Raw genomic sequence first — 18,918 nt, 5'->3', positions numbered from 1 at the left:
GAAATGGTCTGTCTTCCTCAGCATTTGGTACAAAGGAATGGCCTTCTCTCCGAGGCGGCTGATAAACCGGCTTAGTGCAGCGATCCGGCCCGCCAAACGCTGAACATCGTTGATACATTTTGGTTTAGCTAGGGATGTAATAGCCGTAATCTTCTCCGGGTTAGCCTCGATTCCTCTGTTAGACACCAGGAAACCCAGTAACTTGCCTGCCGGAACACCAAAGACACACTTGGCCGGATTAAGCATCATCTTGTAAACTCGCAAGTTGTCAAAGGTCTCCTTCAAATCATCCACCAGCGTCTCCTTTTGTCTTGACTTCACTACAATATCATCCACATAGGCGTGCACATTGCGGATGATCTGTTTATGCAGGCAATTCTGTATACACCGTTGATAGGTGGCTTGGGCACTCTTGAGCCTGAAGGGCATAAATACATAGCAGAAGGCTCCAAAGGGAGTAATAAATGTTGTTTTCTCCTGGTCCTTAACCGCCATCTTGATCTGATGATATCCAGAGTATGCATCCAAAAAACTCAAACGCTCACAACCCGCCGTGGCATCAATAATCTGGTCAATACGGGGGAGGGCAAAAGGATCTGCCGGACAGGCTTTGTTAAGATCTGTGTAATCCACACACATACGCCAAGTGCCGTTTTTCTTAAGAACCAGCACCGGATTAGCAAGCCACTCTGGATGGAACACCTCAATAATAAAACCAGCTGCTAAAAGCCTGGCCACTTCCTCTCCAATGGCTTTGCGTCTTTCTTCATTAAACCGGCGGAGGAACTGTTTCACCGGTTTATACTTAGGATCCACATTAAGAGTGTGCTCAGCGAGTTCCCTCGGTACACCTGGCATGTCAGACGGCTTCCATGCAAAAATGTCCCGATTCTCACGGATGAACTCGATGAGCGCGCTTTCCTATTTGGGATCCAGGTTGGCACTGATAGTGAACTGCTTGGACGAATCGCCGGGCACGAAGTCAACAAGCTTGGTCTCAGCTGCCGATTTGAACTTCAGATCTGAATCATGCTCTGTAGTTGGCTTCTTTAAAGGGGTCATATCCGCCGGATCAACATTGTCCTTATAATACTTCAACTCCTCCGTGGCACAGACTGACTCTGCATAAGCCGCATCACCTTCCTCACATTCCAAAGCGACCCTACGGCTCCCATGAACCATTATGGTCCCCTTGTAACCCAGCATCTTGAGCTGCAAGTAGATATAACAAGGCCGCGCCATGAACTTGGCGTAAGCCGGCCGGCCAAACAAGGCGTGATACGGGCTCCGGATCTTCACCACCTCAAATGTTAGTTTTTCCGACCGGGAGTCGTGCTCGTCCCCAAAGGCCACATCCAGGGTTATCTTACCAACAGGATATGCAGATTTTCCAGGCACCACACCATGGAACACCGTATTCGACGGTCTGAGATCTTTGTCTGTTAAACCCATGCGGCGGAAAGTCTCATAGTACAATATGTTAATACTGCTTCCTCCATCCATGAGTACCTTGGTGAATTTATAACCCCCCACCTGAGGGTCTACCACTAATGCTAGCTGGCCCGGATTATCAACCCGGGGCGGGTGATCCTCTCTGCTCCACACGATAGGCTGCTCCGACCAACGCAAGTAACGTGGTAAGGCCGGTTCAACAGAATTCACCGCTCGCCTGTGGAGTTTTCGGTCGCGTTTATCCAAACTAGTTGTGAAAACATGATATTACCCATTGTTCAACTGTTTTGGCTGGCTCTGATAACCCGACTGCTGCTGCTGCTGCTGGCTGTTCTGATTATTCTGGTGATTGTGACCGCCCTGATTGCGACCTGAACCGGAAGCTCCATCATGATCCGGCCCGTGGAAACCGGATCCTGAACCGCCACCTGACCCGTGATCATACCGGAAAGCATTAGAGTTTTTGAACTCCTACATGATATAACAATCTTTCCAAAGATGGTTAGCCGGCGCCTCCTTCGTCCCGTGCTTCGGGCAAGGCCGATTCAACAAATAGTTCAAACGGCTTGCATTAGGATTGGGAGCCCCATTACGATTTGCCGCTTTACCTCTTCGCCGCTGCCCCCTGTCCTGTGCATTAGTGTTGGCCACAAAGTCCACGCTGCCATCCGCCTTGCGCTTGCCTCCGTTTCCATGACCCGCTAGTTTGTACTGCTGCTGTTTGGAGTTGCTATTCTTCTTTCCCTTCCCTGCTTCATCATCATTAGGCTCGGGATCCTTGGTACTGTCCGAATCGGCATACTTCACTAAAGCGACCATGAGGGTTCCCATGTCATTACAGAACCGCTTCATGCGTCCCAACTTCAATTTTAGAGGCTCAAACCGGCAGTTGCCTTCCAGAGTTAAGATCGCAGAGTCAGCATTAATCCTGTCAGACGAGTGCAAAATTTCCGAAATGCGGCGCACCCAATGGGTCATTGACTCTCCTTCCTCCTGGACACAAGCCGCCAGGTCTACTATGGACATGGGCTTCTTACATGTATCCTTAAAATTCTGTATAAACCGGGCCCAAAACTGGGCCCATGAACTGATAGAATTGGGTGGTAGGCTCTTTAGCCAAGTACGAGCCGTGCCCTCAAGCATCATGGTGAAGTATTTTGCACATGCGGCCTCATCCATGTCCAGCATTTCCATGGCCATCTCATAACTCTCTACCCATGCTTCAGGGGGTAAATCAGCGGTGTAATTCGGCACCTTGCGTGGACCCTTGAAATCTTTGGGCAGGCGCACATTACGTAAAGCAGGGATCAAGCAAGGCACTCCCAAAGCGGATGTGACTCCTAGTCCGGCGAAGGTGGTAGAACGAACCAGCGTAAGTTGACCCGCATTATCCTGGGCTGCTAACTCGGCCTCCCTTTGTGCTCGGGCCCGGTCCACCACATCCTGCGCATCGCGGACACCGCCTGCCGGGCTATCGCCACAGGCTGCTTCACGGCCTCGCGCATTGCTCGATACGGCGGGTTCATTCAAGCACCTGCTATAACTCCGGCTTGGACGGGGTGTAGAGTGGATCCGATCACGGCTGTATGAATATGCTTCCTGCTGAATCAGCACAGTCCGGAGAAGCTCCTTAACCCGGCGCGTCTCTATCGCTCGCGGAGAATCCCCTTCGACTGGGATGGCCTCTAACCGTACAGCGGCCGCAACAAGGTTGTCCATAGGATTCGAATAATGACCCGGGGGCGTCTGGACCGGCGGAGGAACCACAATGTTTTGGTGAGGAGGTTCCATCATCGCCCCTAGTCCTGGTGCCTCAATCCGGTTTGTCTCCGGGTACTGCGGCGGATTACTGGGTCCAGCTCCTGGAGTGTGAAAGAGACTTCGGGGGTCAAACCCTAACGGCAGGCGTGATCTATGCTTCCGCTTCAAAACCTCCTGTGATGCGTTCTGGTCAAGCATGAGTTTATAGGCCTGGGTGTCCAAAGCGGCCCGCTCTGCAGCCATCCGGTCTTTTTCTGCTGCCAGATCCACTTTGGCTTGCACGATCTGCTCTCTCACCTTCGCAATTTCTGCATTATGGGCCTCCTGATCCGCCGGATTGTCCTCTGCCATAAGCGCGGCTAGTGCATCAAACAGCTCAGATAGAACTTGAACCGGCGGGCGCATAAGGCCTCCTGACCCTGCTGCTCCTGCGCTACTGAGCCGAAGAGCATTGCTGCGGCGGTCGAAGAGTGATTCGCCGCCTGCGTGCCGGCCATGAATATTCCAACCCGGTTGACCTGGACCGGGGGGTCTGGAATACTGTCGCCATCGGAACAGCCCCTAATCTGGTTGTCTTGCAACTGGTATAGCGATTCGGTCTCTCCGGTCAAGGACTCGTCATCGGAATAGACGACGGTCTCGCTACCGTGCTCTGATTCGTCCTCACGCTCTCCTTCGTGGACGACTCCAACGAAGACACGCTTCACAGCCGGTTTAGCCCAGGTAGATCTCGCACGCTGAGCCGTCTCGATGAGGTTGGTGCAGATGTCCGGCTCAGGCCCAGGCTTACCGATTTTGCCAATGAAAACGTGTATGGCACCAAAGGGGACCCGGTACCCGTACTCGATCGAATCGGCCTCGGGACCCCATCCTACGTCGTCGATGTAGATCCTGCCCCGACGACCCTTGGTCATCCGGCCCACAACATAGCCTTCAAGTCCCTTGAGCTTGCCCTCCAAGATCGTCAAACCATCGTGCGATAGCCCCACGGTGGGCGCCAACTGTCGTGGATTTGTCACGGCAGATGTCCTAGTGAAAGGACTTAGTCGTGGAGCCATCGCCACGGGTTTACTTGAAGGGGTTAAAGCGGACACAAAGACATGAGGGTTTTATAGTAGTTCGGCCCCTTCGATGAAGGTAAAAGCCTACGTCTAGTTGTGATGGAATTGATATGATCTCGATGGCTAGGAGCAAACAAGCTTCTCCTAGGCTCGAGTTGTAGTTGTCCTCTCTGAACCGCCGCCGGGTCGTCCCCTTATAAACACGGGTGACGCCCGACAGTCCATAGAGTCCCAACCGGTTCATACTCGTATCCCGGTTGGTATCTCTCTATTCCTAACTTATAATACAAGTTATACATCAGGTCGGTTTACGGCTACAGATTCTAAACCGACTATAGGCCTTGGGCCTTCCTCTGTTATACCACTAATGAAGTTAACCCGGCCTGAGTAGGCCGGTTTACGCCTAGTGGTAATATCCCCAACAATCGTCGACCCGCTGTTGAAGAAGAAGCATCTCAGCACGGGTAGAGGCCAGATCAGTCTGCACCGAGACCAGGGCGGCTGCGCCGGCCTCCGCACTCTGCTCCGTTTCAGTCAGCTTGGACCTGAGGGCGGCAGTCTTGCCAGCGGCTTCGGCCTTAACCATCTCCAGCTTCAAGTCATACCTGCTCACAAGATTTGCGCAAGCCTGTGCCACGCGGCAGTCGACCTCCTCCTGGAGCCAACATCGTCCCTCGCCTGGGTGACCTGGTGCTCCCTCGTCTCCAACTGCTCATGGTCAAGATTGCGCTCAGGGGCCTCCAGCGTCAGCGCTTCCTCACGCCCGTGGAGCTCCTCCTCGATAGGCGTCCCCTTTAGCGATGCAAGGGCGGCCTGGTGCAGCTCTACCTGCTGCTCCAGGGAGGCGCTCCAGGCTTGGAGCTCCCACACGCGCTTCTCTGCGATCTCGCGCTGAAAATCTGCATCCCGAGCCTCCTCCAGAGCTCGGGAGCAGGCCTCTCGCGAGGCCGCAAGGGATGCCCCAGCCTTTGCGTTGTCAAGCTCACGCTGCTGGCGCGCGAGGTTAATGGCCACCTTCAGCTTGCATCACTCCTCAATCAGCCGCAAGCCCTCAGCTTCAAGGCGCGCATCCACGTCCGCAAGCTCTTCACCAAGATGGCCCATCGCGTCCATCTCCTTCCGGAGGAACTCGCGGCGAACGATGTTCCGTTCGCGCGCAAGCTTGAGCACGCTGTCGATGTCGTCCTTCGTATCTGGCGCTGTCAGCGGGCCCTGAAGCAGTTCGCCCCCTCTTGGCAGGGGGCTGGGGGCTGGTGCCCCCACGATCGCTGGCCGGGCCCCGCACGGGATTCGGATCGGCGCAGGCTCATCCCTTGAAGATGAGCCAAGGATCGATGCTAACCATCCGCCATCCACGACTAGAGGAGGAACCCTGGGCAAGTTGATTGCTCTCCAGGAAGGGTTGCGAAGCAAAGGCGGCAAGGGAACAGGCTCGAGACACCTTGCGAGCAGACGTGCTTCTCCGGCTGGCCCCGCGTCAGGGGCAACATGCAGGCTCGGGACGCTCAAGGCCAGCGTTGAAGGCAGGGCCGGAGGAGGTTGCTTCTTGGGAGACTCTGCAGGCTTGACAGGAGGAATCCTAAAGAATCATAGTCAGGAAGGGGAGCAGCGATTGAAGGATTACAAGAATGAGGTACTTACTCGTCTATGGCAAAGTACTTCCTATGCTTCAACGGTCGGAAGGTGCGACCACTACAACTCAAAGACTCCTTTCTCTTGCGGAGTGCGGCGAAGTCCACACGGAACCGACATAGGCGCTCGACGTGAGGACCAGCGCATGGCACGGATGGAGAAGCACCCAGGCGGCCAACCTCAGAGGCGCCAGGCTGAGGGGAGCGATCAGGCACGAGCTCTCGATGGCCTGCCGAGGCCTCAGGAGCCGCGGGCTGCGTCCCCCATCGACGACCGCCTCAGGGCGGGCTCCACAAGCTCCGGAGGATGACGCTTCAGGAACCCCGTGCGGCGTCGGCGCCACGACACCCGAGCCTCCAGCCTCGAGTGATGCTTGCCTCCCTGCGCCCACTCTTGGGGCAAGATCGGTGCTGGCGGCAAGGAAGGGAGACACGGCGACAGGATTCTAGCGAGGCCCCGGAAGGCCAGCCGGACGCAATCCCCACTCATCAAAGAGAGACATGTGTCTCACGAACTCATCCTTGTTCGAGCAGAGATACACGAGGCTGCCCCCGTGCCGTATATCGCCCAGCGAGGGGTCGCCAGTCAAGACCTCAAGCACCGACCTCAGCGTTTCGGGTGCAAGATCCGTCTCCTGAAGCCTCATGCGGTCCCGGTCGTCGGTCAGGGCCCACATCAGTCGGAAATGGCGCTGGAGAGGAGCAATGTGACACTGGAGGAACTCCTTCACCACCTGAGGCGCAGTCATGCCGAGATCTCTCAACCTCCTCAGACGGTACCAGACAAAGGAGAGCCAGGGGCTCACGAGCTTCTCGTGGCCCCAGACGGGATTGGGGATAGCAGGCAACGATGGAGGTGAGAGCAGAGGGCTGAGCACTCCAACATCCACATATAGCCACCGCGTCCAAAACCCGCTCGTGGATGGCGGGAGGTCAAAATCAATCCCCAAGGCAGCCGTCTCTGCCACGTCCTGCAAGCTCACGCACCTCGAGCACTGTGAGGGGTCTGTCAGGCGCAACGAGAAGAAGTGGCGCAACAGGGCAACAGAAGGAGCAATGCCCACCATGGCTTCGCAAACAAAGGCGAAGACGGCAAGAAGGTTAACAGATTAGGGATCAAGAAGCATCATATAGATCTAATAATGGGAAAGCACTGCATTGAAGAAGGCAGAGAAAGGGGGAACCAGGCCAGCCCACAGGGCGTCGACGAAGAACCGCACCTCGGTGACTGTCCTGTCAATGGAGGCATGGGACGTAGGCCAGGCCATCGTCTTTCCGCACTCGTTGAAGCTGGAAATGAGCGCAGGGTAGACCTTGCCCACGGCCTCCAGGTTGGGCACCAATGACCGGCCGACGGCAAGCTCGATTGTCGGGGACGAACTGGATGGGGACAGAGGCTTCTTCCCCTTCTCCTTGCTATCTGGCGCCATGGCAAGGGTAGAAGTAGAGCTCAAGTCGGATTGGGGTGGAAGCAGAGGTTCGAGGAAGAAGGGGGAACAGGAAGCACGCGGGCAGCAAGGAGGAAATAACTGTGTAAAGCGTCGTGGCCGCCTAGCCAGGTGGATATTGGGGGAGCGTCGGGAAGCGGAGACGCCCACATCCAATCAGTCACCACACGTCGACCCGAGCCGCATGCTGTGAGGGCCCACAGCACTCCATACTTGCCCTTTGGCTTCACTGCCAAGCCAAGTCCGAGCGCGCCTTGGGCCCAGGGGCTACTGTCGGCGTACTGGGAACGGGGTCCCCAGACCTGCCTGCCTGCGTCCTGCTGCGTGGCTCATTTGGTGGCCTAGTACGGCCCATTCTCATCAAGCAAACACTCAAGACCCTCGCGAGGGACCAAGCCTCACGGGGCGGATGACACAAGGCCTCCTCAGGAGCGGCCTCACCAGGCAGGCTCACGAGGAGGCGGAGATATCAAGGCAAGGGGTACCTCTCGAGGTGCTCATGACGCAAGCCATGACGGTCAAGACCAGCGGGCGCCAAGCGGGCGCCAGACTTTGCAGTGTCCTTGTTTCCTCTTTGGTGAAAAGGAGGCAAGCGCAGGCGTGGAGTACCGAGACATCAGGCAAAGGTTTCCATATCGGTGCAACGAGACCAAGACCAGCAGAGCGGCAGGACGGAGGTCACCATGGAGCCCAAGACGGCATCATCACCAGCACCTTTAGCAGTTGAAGACCACCTTTAGTCAGGATAGCTTGTACTATATGTCCCCTTTCAAAATGGCCGTTGATGGATCCTTTCCCGCTCAATATTTGGAAAGAGGACCAGGGCCTCTATAAATAGAGATAGCCACCATAGTAGGAGGGGATCGGATCCTTTCTAAGCAGAACACCACACCACCACAAGAACACCTCTCCTCGCGAGGCTGTTCTTCCTCTGTACTATTCATCATCAGCCCAAGAGGCAATCCACCACACCACACACTGGATTTGGGTATTACACCACAACGGTGGCCCGAACCAATATAAACCTCATGTCTCTTGTGTTGTTCATCGATCTAGTTTAGGGATCGCGGCGAGGCTGAGGGCGTGTTTCAGTAGGGAGAAGATCTTCATGTGCACCCCAGTGTTCGAACCTTAAGGGTTTTGCCGGAACCCGATATATGACAGTATTAAGTACGAGACATCGGGTTCCCCAAGGAGCACTCGTGGACTATTCTTTTTATCTATATGATAAGTTTTATGCCTTTGAATGTGTTACTTCATTTTTTCTGCCTAGCACAGGGTTTGACCAATCGGCCCAGGGGCTTGCCGCCTTGTATTATGTCGGTGCTACCTGCAGTCGGACAAGTAATGTGCCGGCATCTACGCCCTTTGTTGCCGCAAGCCGCGGATCACAGAGCGGCTGACCGGCTGGCAAGAGTCAAAGGCAGGAAACGATGCCCACATGAAAAATGGCTAAGGACGAAAGCATTTACATAACATAAGCCGGCCTCCCGCCTCGTCGACCGGCTGTTGAACAGCCGGTCGGCCAGCTTCCCACTTACCTTGCTACGTCCTAAAAGGCCGAAGTACTTGTACTCCCAAATGTCTAAGTTCTTGTCCCAGCCACAGTCTGCAGAGCGGCTGTCCGGCTGGCAAGGTGGCAGCCAAGGGAGGGCGGCAAAGGAAAAAGGCAAGAAGGACCAAAAAGCATGAAAAGTCAGAATCATGCACAAGCATAGCACATGCGAAATAATATTTACATAAGCAAGGCTTTCAAGCCGGAATTCAACAAAGTTCGAATACACACCCAGTGGGTGGAACTGCGCGAATATAACAAGCATTGTTCAAAAGATTACTAGGCAGGAGGAGATAACATAAAAGGTTGGCCACCTACGCCAAGGGAGCAGCAGGCGAGTTCGGCAGGTTGGCGGCGCCGGCTGGTGGAGTGGTCAGCTGGCAAGCCTCGGCTTGGTCGTCCCCAGCAGCAGTCGACGCGCTCGCACGTGCCTCATTGCTGGAGGCACGATCAAGTTGAGGCTGGTTGTCCGCTCTGCCTTCTGGCACGACGTCTTCGCCATCCTCGCTCTCCTCGTCCTCGCCCTCGTCGTTGGAGGCGATCTCCTCCGCCGAGTCTTCGCCGTCCTCCGGGTTCAGACCAAGCAAGTCGGCCGACACCTCGGCACCCTCTTCGTTTAGCTCAGGAACGAAGATGCTCGTGTCGGTGTAGTCGGCGATCGCCATGACGCGATGAACGAGAGCAGGCCTCACCGCCACCAGGTCCTCATTGACCTCCTGCCGGAACGTGGCCAACTGGTCTAGATCTAGCCCAGGGTACCACGCCCTGACAAACTCCAAGGCCCGCCTTGCGCCCGCCCGGGCCGAGGAGCCCTTCCACGCCTCGAAGCGGCCAATAGCCACGTACAGCCAGTCGACAGTCCACTGGGGGTGCGCGGAGCTTGGACACCTGGCCAGAGGGCAGAGATCACCTGGGCACCGACACGCTGCAGCCGGCGGAGCATCCGATGAGCCGGCTGGAGATGAGCCCGGATGGCAAGGAGCTGCTCGTCGAGCGACCGATGGGCGTTCGGTGCAATGTCCGCACCAGCCTGCCTCCGCTCTTTGCGGTGAGCTTCGATGGCTTAGCTGCCAACGATGGCGTAGGCAGGGAAGTATTTTGTGCAAGATGAAAAAAGAAATATGAAGTCGGAAGCCGGATCGTATAACAATCGGCAGATAAAAGAAAGAGGAAAGCAGCTCACCATCGACCATGTCCTCGATCCGATCGTAGCCATCGTTTAGCTCCCTCTCCGCGTTGGCCCAGTTCGCGGCCTGGGTCTCATACTCGGCTTGGAGGGTGGCCTCGCTATCCTTCGCCGCCTGAAGGGCCGCCTTGTGAAGCTCCGCCTGCTCGGCCAGCACCTTGGCCAGACGGTCACGCTCCTGGGCTGCCTTGCTGCACTCCTCCTCACTGGCACGCAATGCAGTTTGGGCCTCGCCCAATTGCTGCTGCAAGGCAGCGTTGGCCTCTGCAAAGACAACAAAGAAAGATGATCAGTAAGTAAGAAAGAAAGAAGTACCAAGGGAGATCCGGCCCGACTGCTCAGCAGTCGGCCCGAATCTCAGGGACTACACCCAGCGGGTGCGCTGACGCGCCCCCGCAAGAGAGAGAAGGCGGAGTGCTTACTCCGGCTCTCAGACAGGTCAACAGTCTTATGGGCCAGCTCCCGGACCTGGGAATTGAAGGCGCCCGCACGGAGATTGTGATAATCCTGCTACAAAGATAACAGAAAAGTAAAGCAAGTCAACACATGAGCCTGCTTGAAAGTTCCAGGCCGCCTGCTCAGCAGCCGGCCCGGAACTCAGGGACTACACCCAGTGGGTGCGCTGACGCGCCCCACGGAAGAATACAAGAATAAAAAACAAGAAGGATACCCGGATGGCCATTCGCGACGCCAGGAACTCTTGGATGTACTGATGGAGGGCGGCAGCCTGAGCCTGGAGCCGAGCCCAGATGTCTTGTGATGTCGCATTCAGCATGGCCATCCCGCCCCCAGGCATCCACTTCGGCGAGCCGATGCTGGTGGCCTCCACCTCCAGGGCCGATGAGCTTGCACCCCTGGCCTCCTGCAGCCATGGCGCCGAAGCCGCCTTCGCTACGCGTCGGTGTGCCGGAGAGCGGACCGCGGGGTCCGCCCCCGCCGCCAGTTCACCGCTAGCCGGCGGCACCAATGGTGCGTTAGGCTGGCCGCTTTGGTCCTCGATGATCGGTGCCGGCAGGGCATCTCCACCCCCGGGGCGATGCCATCGCCCCCTCCCTCTCCAAGCCTGGTTGGTCGCCGCCGGCTCCTCCGGGCGGCACCGAGTCTTCAGGTGCAGGTGGCACGGCGCGGAGGGGGGTGACGAGTTGCGGGGTTTGCCCGCGTGCGGCCTCTTCCGCCTGCGCCTTGGCCACGGCATCCGCCTAGGCCTTGGCCGCGGTGTTGGCTTGCGCCTTTGCGGCCTGGTCCGCCTCCTCCTGCGCCACCTTCTGTCGCTCCGCCTCCTGCTCCTTGCGCGCCTCCTGTGCGTTCCTCTCCATCACCGCCTGGAGCTCGGCACGCGGGTCCACGCGGCGGGTGTTGGCGGAGCCCTCCGCCGCCCCAACCACAGAGGCGGCGCCAGACCACTCAAGAGAGTTTGGGGCCCTGATCAACCAAAGTAAACAAGAAACTCAGAGTGAAGCTGCGAGCAAAACAGAAAAAGGGACGCGAGAAGGAATCGAATGCTTACGCAGACACCGTCGCAGGCTACTTCACGGCCTTCCGGAAATGGTTTGCCTTCGCAGCGGCCTCTTCCCACTTGGTCGCCGCCATTGAGCTCTTGGGCTTTTTTGGCTGGCTGCCGTACATCAACGGTGCAGCCCAGCACTTCTGCGTGCCGCTTGGAGCAGTCGGCGCAGCTGACGAGCTCGCGCCCGCCCGGTCGGAGGCCGGCTGGCGGCGTGACATGTTCTCCTTGTAGTCGTCATCCGGCCAGTCATCGAGGCCACCTCCACCTCCGGAGCCGCCTATTCCGCCACCGCCGCCCGTGGCATCGTCTTTTTCCAGGGCAGCCGCCCCAAGTCGGGGTCGTCCACGTCACTCACCGCTCGGTCGGGGAGATAATCGTGGCCCTGCCCGGCGACATCGGCTGCCGACTGGGTGATGGAGCTCTGCTTCATGGCCGACTGGTCATACGGCGGATGGGAACCCGGCAACTAAAAAAAGAGAAGGAGTTGAATAATTACCGCAGGCGGCGGGTGCGCGCGCGAGTACGGCTCCTTGCCGAACTGCCACTCCTCTTCCGAGAGCTTGCAGTTCGACATGTAGTTCACCAAATGAGGCACCTCCGCGCGTCCGGCCTTGGAGGGGGAGCACCCGGCGCGCCACGAATGCGGTCAGCAGGTCCGCCCCCGTGAGGCCTTCCATCTTCGTCATCACCTTGAGCCGCACGACAGCGGTGGCAAAGACGGCCGACAGCGTCTTCGGTCGGTACACCCAGTTGGCGATGGTTCAACCGGTGGGCCTGCTGCGAGAGCCGGCAGGCTGACGAAGTCGGACGACAGGTGGACGTTCTTGACGTAGAAGTAGGATTGTTGCCACAGCTTGACCGACTGTGTCAAGCTGATGGCCGGGAAAGGGTTGTCGGCAGCCGGACACCGCACCGCAATGAAGGCACCGCACTGCGCCGCCTTCCCCTTGGCGTAGGTGTCGAGCTTCGTGTAGAATAACTCGCCCCAGAGCTCGAGGGTGGGGAGGATGCCGAGGTAGCCTTCGCAGAGAGTGACGAAGGCCGACAGCAGCACCATCGTGTTCGGCGTGAGGTGGTGCGGCTGGAGTCTGTAGAACTGGAGGAAGGAGCAGAGGAAGCTGCTCGCCGGCAGGCCGAAGCCGCGCAAGCAGTGCGACTGGAAGATGATGCGCTCACCTTCCTCCGATGCCGGCGAGATCTCCCTCTCGGGCGCGAGGCGTACCTTCACGAAATCTTCGCCGGGAAGCCACCGCGTTTGGCGGAGGAAAGTGATGTGATCCCCATGGCCGTTGGATCTGTCCCACGCTCCAGAGCGCACCATGGGCACTTGAAGCTTGACGGGGGCGCGGTGCGGTGGCGAGTGTGTGAACCCGTGGCGGAGTAGCAGCGTTGCAGGGTGGCTGGAGACAGCGGCAGTGAACTGCAGCGGTAGCAAAGAGAGAGAGAGGAAGAAGATGGCGAAGGATGAGGAGGGCGCGCGTGTGACTGCCACTCCCCACCTCCCCATACTTATAGCCCCAGGTGGCGAGCCGAGGGGGTGGGGCATGGGGGTCGTGGGATTAACGGCGCCCACGTCCCCATGACCCGGTGTTTATCGCGCCATAACAGCGTGCATTTACCGCACACGGAATGCCAACCGTCTGCCTCGGCCTGCCCTAGCCGAGCCGAGGGGGTGAGGCACGGTAGTGGCAGGCCCTAGCCTGCGGCAACGTCCTGTCACGCGTGTGGGCTGGCAGGATGGTCCAGCCGGCTGGTAACACATGGCGCGCGGACAGCGGGCGGCCGGCTCGGTGCCCGGCGAGCACGCCACCTGGCTCCCGCCTTCGTGTTTCGAAATCATCAAGATGTCATGCCTGGTCGTGGCCGACTCCTACATATCGGCTCTTCAGAGTGGGAAGCCGCTGAGGCCTCTCGCCCTTTCAGCCGCGATGCCCCACCAGCTTCGGGGACTACTGTCGGAGCAAATGACCACGGGTAGCCCTATCCGCTCCCCATGACGTTTCCAGACACCGGGGCCGGCTGCGCCCCTCAAGCATCAAAGGCAAAGGGCCGCCTTCTTACGGCCGACCAGTCCAAGCGGCTGGCTGCAGGAAGGCGGCAAGGCCCAAAGAGTGGCCCCAGAAAGGGCCGACTCCTAGCAGGCAGCCACTAGAGTGGCCGACTCCTAGTAGGCGGCCCACCCTCGCATCCTCAAAGTTTGCACCCACATAATGGCGATGAGATGTGGCATGGCTACAATGCAGCCTACCACCCTCGAATCCTGGAGCTGGCATGGCCACATTGCAGCGTACCGGGTGGCCATCCCTAGCCCGGCGCGGCACTGTTGCCACGCTGACCATGACAGCATCCCTTGCAGAGCAGCCATGCTCCCACGACGGGTTGTCGGTACGGTCCGTAGGCATAGGGCCCTAGATACCGGAAGGCGGCACGCCCAGACCAGTCGGCATAGGGGGAGGCCGGCTCCCAACAGCCGGCCCACCCCTTCCCTAGAAGTTTGTGTGCCATTAACCAGATAAGACGGGGTGTGGCTAAAGTGAACGCTTACCAAGCGGCGGTACTGTAGCCATGCTCTCCCCGACCAAGCCACCATCATCAGGGGCAAGGCTGCAGTAATGAGCAGCCAACAGGGCCCACAGGCGGTGGGCCCAACCTATCGGCCGAGAGCCCGGCAGCCGGCGGGACCCACCAGGCGGCAGGCTCCAGCGGCCGGCAAAGAAGCCCGCAACCATAGACATTGACATCCTGGGCCTACACCCAGTCAGATTACCATTGTACCCCTAGGGGGTAGGCCTATATAAACCCTCCAGGGCACCCATGCAAAGGGTTCAGCTCTTAGAGTTTAGACACACACATATAGAGAGAGGAGTAGAGCTAGCCTTGCCCTTCTTCCTCCTCTAGCCGAACAGCTCAAGGAGCAACCTTGTAGCCACTTGTTGATTTAGTGATCATGCGGAGACCTCGCAGAGCAGGACTAGGGGTGTTATCTCCTAGGAGAGCCCCGAACCTGGGTAAGATTTGTCGGTGTGCATGTCTACGCCTTATCCCGTTTCCAGGCACCGGCGACGTCTTACTAGCTCCCACAATGATTAGCCATCCTTTGGCATATGTCGCACCAACCACCCGACAACTCTGTTAGGTTCTCCGAGGTTGATGAGATGATGATGGTGCTAGTAGACATCTCTCACGAAGTCCATGGCCTAGTCAGTTATGCGGGGTACATCCCGTAGGTCGGTGGAAGAAATAGTCTGTAGAGTTTAATTAGTGCAAGTTTGCTTGTCTGTAGTAAGTAGTACTGTTTAGAACTTGATTTGTGTGTGTGAACTTTGTATTGTTTAGTAGTGCCGCTTTTGTTGTGTGGTGTGTCTTGAGAATAGTCTATGTTAATGTATGTCCACTCAATTCAGTCTGTTTATTTTGAAGTATCAGATCATCTTTTTTGTGAGGACGGCTTATTATGGTTACACTCCAATATCTGTATGCATTGCATGGTTTATCGCACCACCAGGATTTCCAGTCCCATGGATGTTCGGTCCATATGATTTGTCACGACTTTTGGACTGTCCTGCTTGTGGGAGTAAACGAGGGCCCTGCATGCCACACGTAATTGGACGATCAATCTTCTGTTTAGAACTTGAACATAGTGATTTCCCGGTAAGGATTCACTCGTGTCACATCAAGTAAATCTTATTGATTTACTATCTAAATCTTATGGATTTAATGTCACGTTTTCTTACTTTTGCTGCAATTTTACGATGCAGGTTTTGCCACATGACATTTATCACAGAATAAACTTTTTGGTTTGCTCTATGATGGTTATTTTTGCAGGTTTCACTTCTTATGCCGTGTCAGTAACGAAGGCACTGTCCATCACGTATATTACTGGACACAGTTGGACTAGTCTGTTGTCTCAGTACGATATGAAGCCCTATGATGAATTGCAATTTGCTTTAACAAACACGTCACAATTAGTGCTTCTTGCATTTAAAATACATGAAGAAAAAGATTGGATCAAGGTCACGGAGCCTAGTCAAGTTAGAAAGATGATCATAGCAGACTAGAGATGACCGCTGCTATCTCGCACATGGATATAAGTTCTGAGTTGGGTTCATGAACAAAGAAGATCTCTGCTTTTTTATGGCCGGACTTGGATAAACTTTCTCAAGTGTTACAAACTGAAAGTTTGTAACGCCACGAGCCCGGCGCTCCAGAAGACTTCCAGCTATTCCGAGTTTTGCCGTGTGTTTTATTTATTTGTTGCATTGCATCATGTCATCATGCCATCATGTCATTTAATTTTTGCAACTCATCTAAAAAATTGTTTGGATCCTCGGTCCATTTAAATTGAGGGAATTCACATGGTGATTTCTCTTTATAAAATATCCTCCCAATATTTAGGGAGTTACTATAAATTATTCCATTAGCTTGGAATTAACCGTAACACACTTGCAAAATTCCCATGCCCTTTCTACTTCAAGTTTGGTCTCCGATCTTTGCCAACAATTCTTATCTCTTTTATCGAGGCTCCTCCTAAAGTCTCAACATTTTTGGACCTCCCTAGCACCTACTTCCTATGCAAGACCATTTGAATTAAATTCAAATGCGTTTGAATTCTAACCTCTCACACATGCACACTCCTATTTTCTTGGGTCACGCTCGTTTTTGCGAGCCCAAGAAAATTGCCCTCCTGCCCAAGCTCCACCCTAACCTCTCTCTCTTTTCTTTCTTCTCTCTGTTTTTTTATTATCTAGAAGAGAAGGGAGAGAGCCCAGCCGCAACCTAAAGCCAGGCCAGCCCATTTGCGTCATGCACATCCAGCCCACCTAAACCTATAACCCTAGCCCCGAGCCCCCTCCCCATCTCTCCCTCTAGTTCCCGTGCCCGCCGCCACACCTGCATTGTGCCCGATCCCAACACCCGCTCGACCTCCTTCATCCCGATCGACAACAGAAGCGCCACCGAGCCTCGTGCGCCTGCGCCTCGAGGACCTCCTCATCCCCAACCAGCGTCGCCTCCGGCCTCCTTCCACCTCCAGTGCCCCTCTATTTTTTCCGCCGTTTGGGCCAACCAGATTCGGCCCATGTATTTTTTTTTCATGCGCTGTGAATTTTTTCATTTATCCAAAGACTGCCTATTTTACAGAAAACCCCCTAAGCATCATGCATATAATAACTCATGAACCGTGCATCGGATTAAAATGTTTTAAACATGTAAAATGCTTAGAATTTTGTGTAGATTAATAATTTGCCAATTTCATCCATGTTTAAAATGTTTAAATTGTTGTTTGCATTAATTTGCTCAAATGACATGTTAAAATGATTTTTTTCATAACTTAATAACTGTAACTCCAAATTTAATGTTCTTTATATGTAGATGGGCTAGAAAAATGCATAGTTTAACATGGTAGCCTTATTTGGCATGTTTAACAACTCTAAAATTGTGTATAGGGAAGTACAGTAGCAGATTCGAAATATGACATGAGGATTTTCCGGAATTGTTGTTTGTTGTTTCCGGCCTCATTTAAACTTGCCTAGATAGGTAGTTTCCATATGCTTCACGTCTTGCCATGTTTAACAACATTTAATATTGTTTGGTAGCTGAAACGAGATTAAACTAAATATGTCAATGTGATGTTTTGTCAATATGCAACTCGTTGCATATTGATCTCCACTTAACTTGTAGTATTGTTTGTTGCACTTGCCATGCCATGCCTCATTAAACCGGACATGCATCATACTTGTCTGTGCATCATGCCATGTTTATGCTTGTGCATTTACCTTGTTGTTTGTTTCTTTCCGGTGTTGCTTCTTAGTTCTGGTAATGTTGCGATTGTGAGGATTCGTTCGACTTCTCCCGTTCGTCTTCTTCATGGACCTCATTCTTCTTCCTTGCGGGATTTCAGGCAAGATGACCGCTACCCTGGATCTCACTACTATCATTGTCATGCTAGTTGCTTCGTTCTATCGCTTGCTGCGCTACCTATCACCTGTTTATCAAGCCTCCCAAATTGCCATGTCAACCTCTAAGCTTTTGCACCCTTCCTAGCAAACCGTTATTTGGCTATGTTACCGCTTTTGCTCAGCCCCTCTTATAGCGTTGTTAGTTGCAAGTGAAGCTGAAGATTGCTCCATGGTGGTCATGATTATGTTGGGATATCACAATATCTCTTATTTTATTAATGCATCTATATACTTGGTAAAGGTTGGAAGACTCGGCCTTATGCCTGGTGTTTTGTTCCACTCTTGTCGCCCTAGTTTCCGTCATACCGGTGTTATGTTCCCGGATTTTGCGTTCCTTACGGGGTTGGGTGATTTATGGGACCTCCTAGACAGTTCGCTTTGAATAAAACTCCTCCAGCAAGGCCCAACCTTGGTTTTACCATTTGCCTCACCTACCCCTTTTCCCCTTGGGTTTCCGGAGCCTGAGGGTCATCTTTATTTTAGCCCCCCGGGCCAGTGCTTGTCTAAGTGTTGGTCCGAACCAGAGCCCTTTGCAGCGCCCCCTCAAGGAAACTTGAGGTCTGGTTTTAGTTGTACGGATTGCTCATCCGGTGTTGCCTTGAGAACGAGATATGTGCAGCACCTATCGGGATTGTCGGCGCATCGGGCGGCTTTGCTGGTCTTGTTTTACCATTGTCAAAATGTCTTGTAAACCGGGATTCCGAGTCTGATCGGGTCTTCCTGGGAGAAGGAATATCCTTCGTTGATCGCGAGAGCTTATCATGGGCTAAGTTGGGACACCCCTGCAGGGTATAATCTTTCGAAAGCCGTGCCTGCGGTTATAGGCAGATGGGAATTTGTTAATGTCCGGTTGTAGATAACTTGACACCAGATCCGATTTAAAATGCATCAACCCCGTGTGTAGCCGTGATGGTCTCTTTTCGACGGAGTCCGGGAAGTGAACACGGTTTTGGGTTATGTTTGACGTAAGTAGGAGTTCAGGATCACTTCTTGATCATTGCTAGCTTCACGACCGTTCCGCTTGCTCTCTTCTCGCTCTTATTTGCTTATGTTAGCCACCATATATGCTTAGTCGCTGCTGCAACCTCACCACTTACCCATTCCATACCCTTAAGCTTTGCTAGTCTTGATACCCATGCTAATGGGATTGCTGAGTCCTCGTGGCTCACAGATTACTACAACAACAGTTGCAGGTACAGGTTATGCGATGATCATGACGCGAGAGCTATGTTTGCTTGTTTTGGAGTTCTTCTTCTGCTTCTTCTTCGATTAGGGGATAGGTTATAGGTCGGCAGCCTGGGCTAGCAGGGTGGTTGTCGTTTGAGTTTCTGTTTGTGTTTCATCCGTAGTCGGATGTTGC

This window comes from Triticum aestivum, chromosome 4B (assembly GCF_018294505.1).
Source record: "Triticum aestivum cultivar Chinese Spring chromosome 4B, IWGSC CS RefSeq v2.1, whole genome shotgun sequence".
Classification (NCBI taxonomy): domain Eukaryota; kingdom Viridiplantae; phylum Streptophyta; class Magnoliopsida; order Poales; family Poaceae; genus Triticum; species Triticum aestivum.
The sequence above is the reverse complement of the archived record's forward strand: the minus strand, read 5'-3'. Positions refer to the sequence as shown.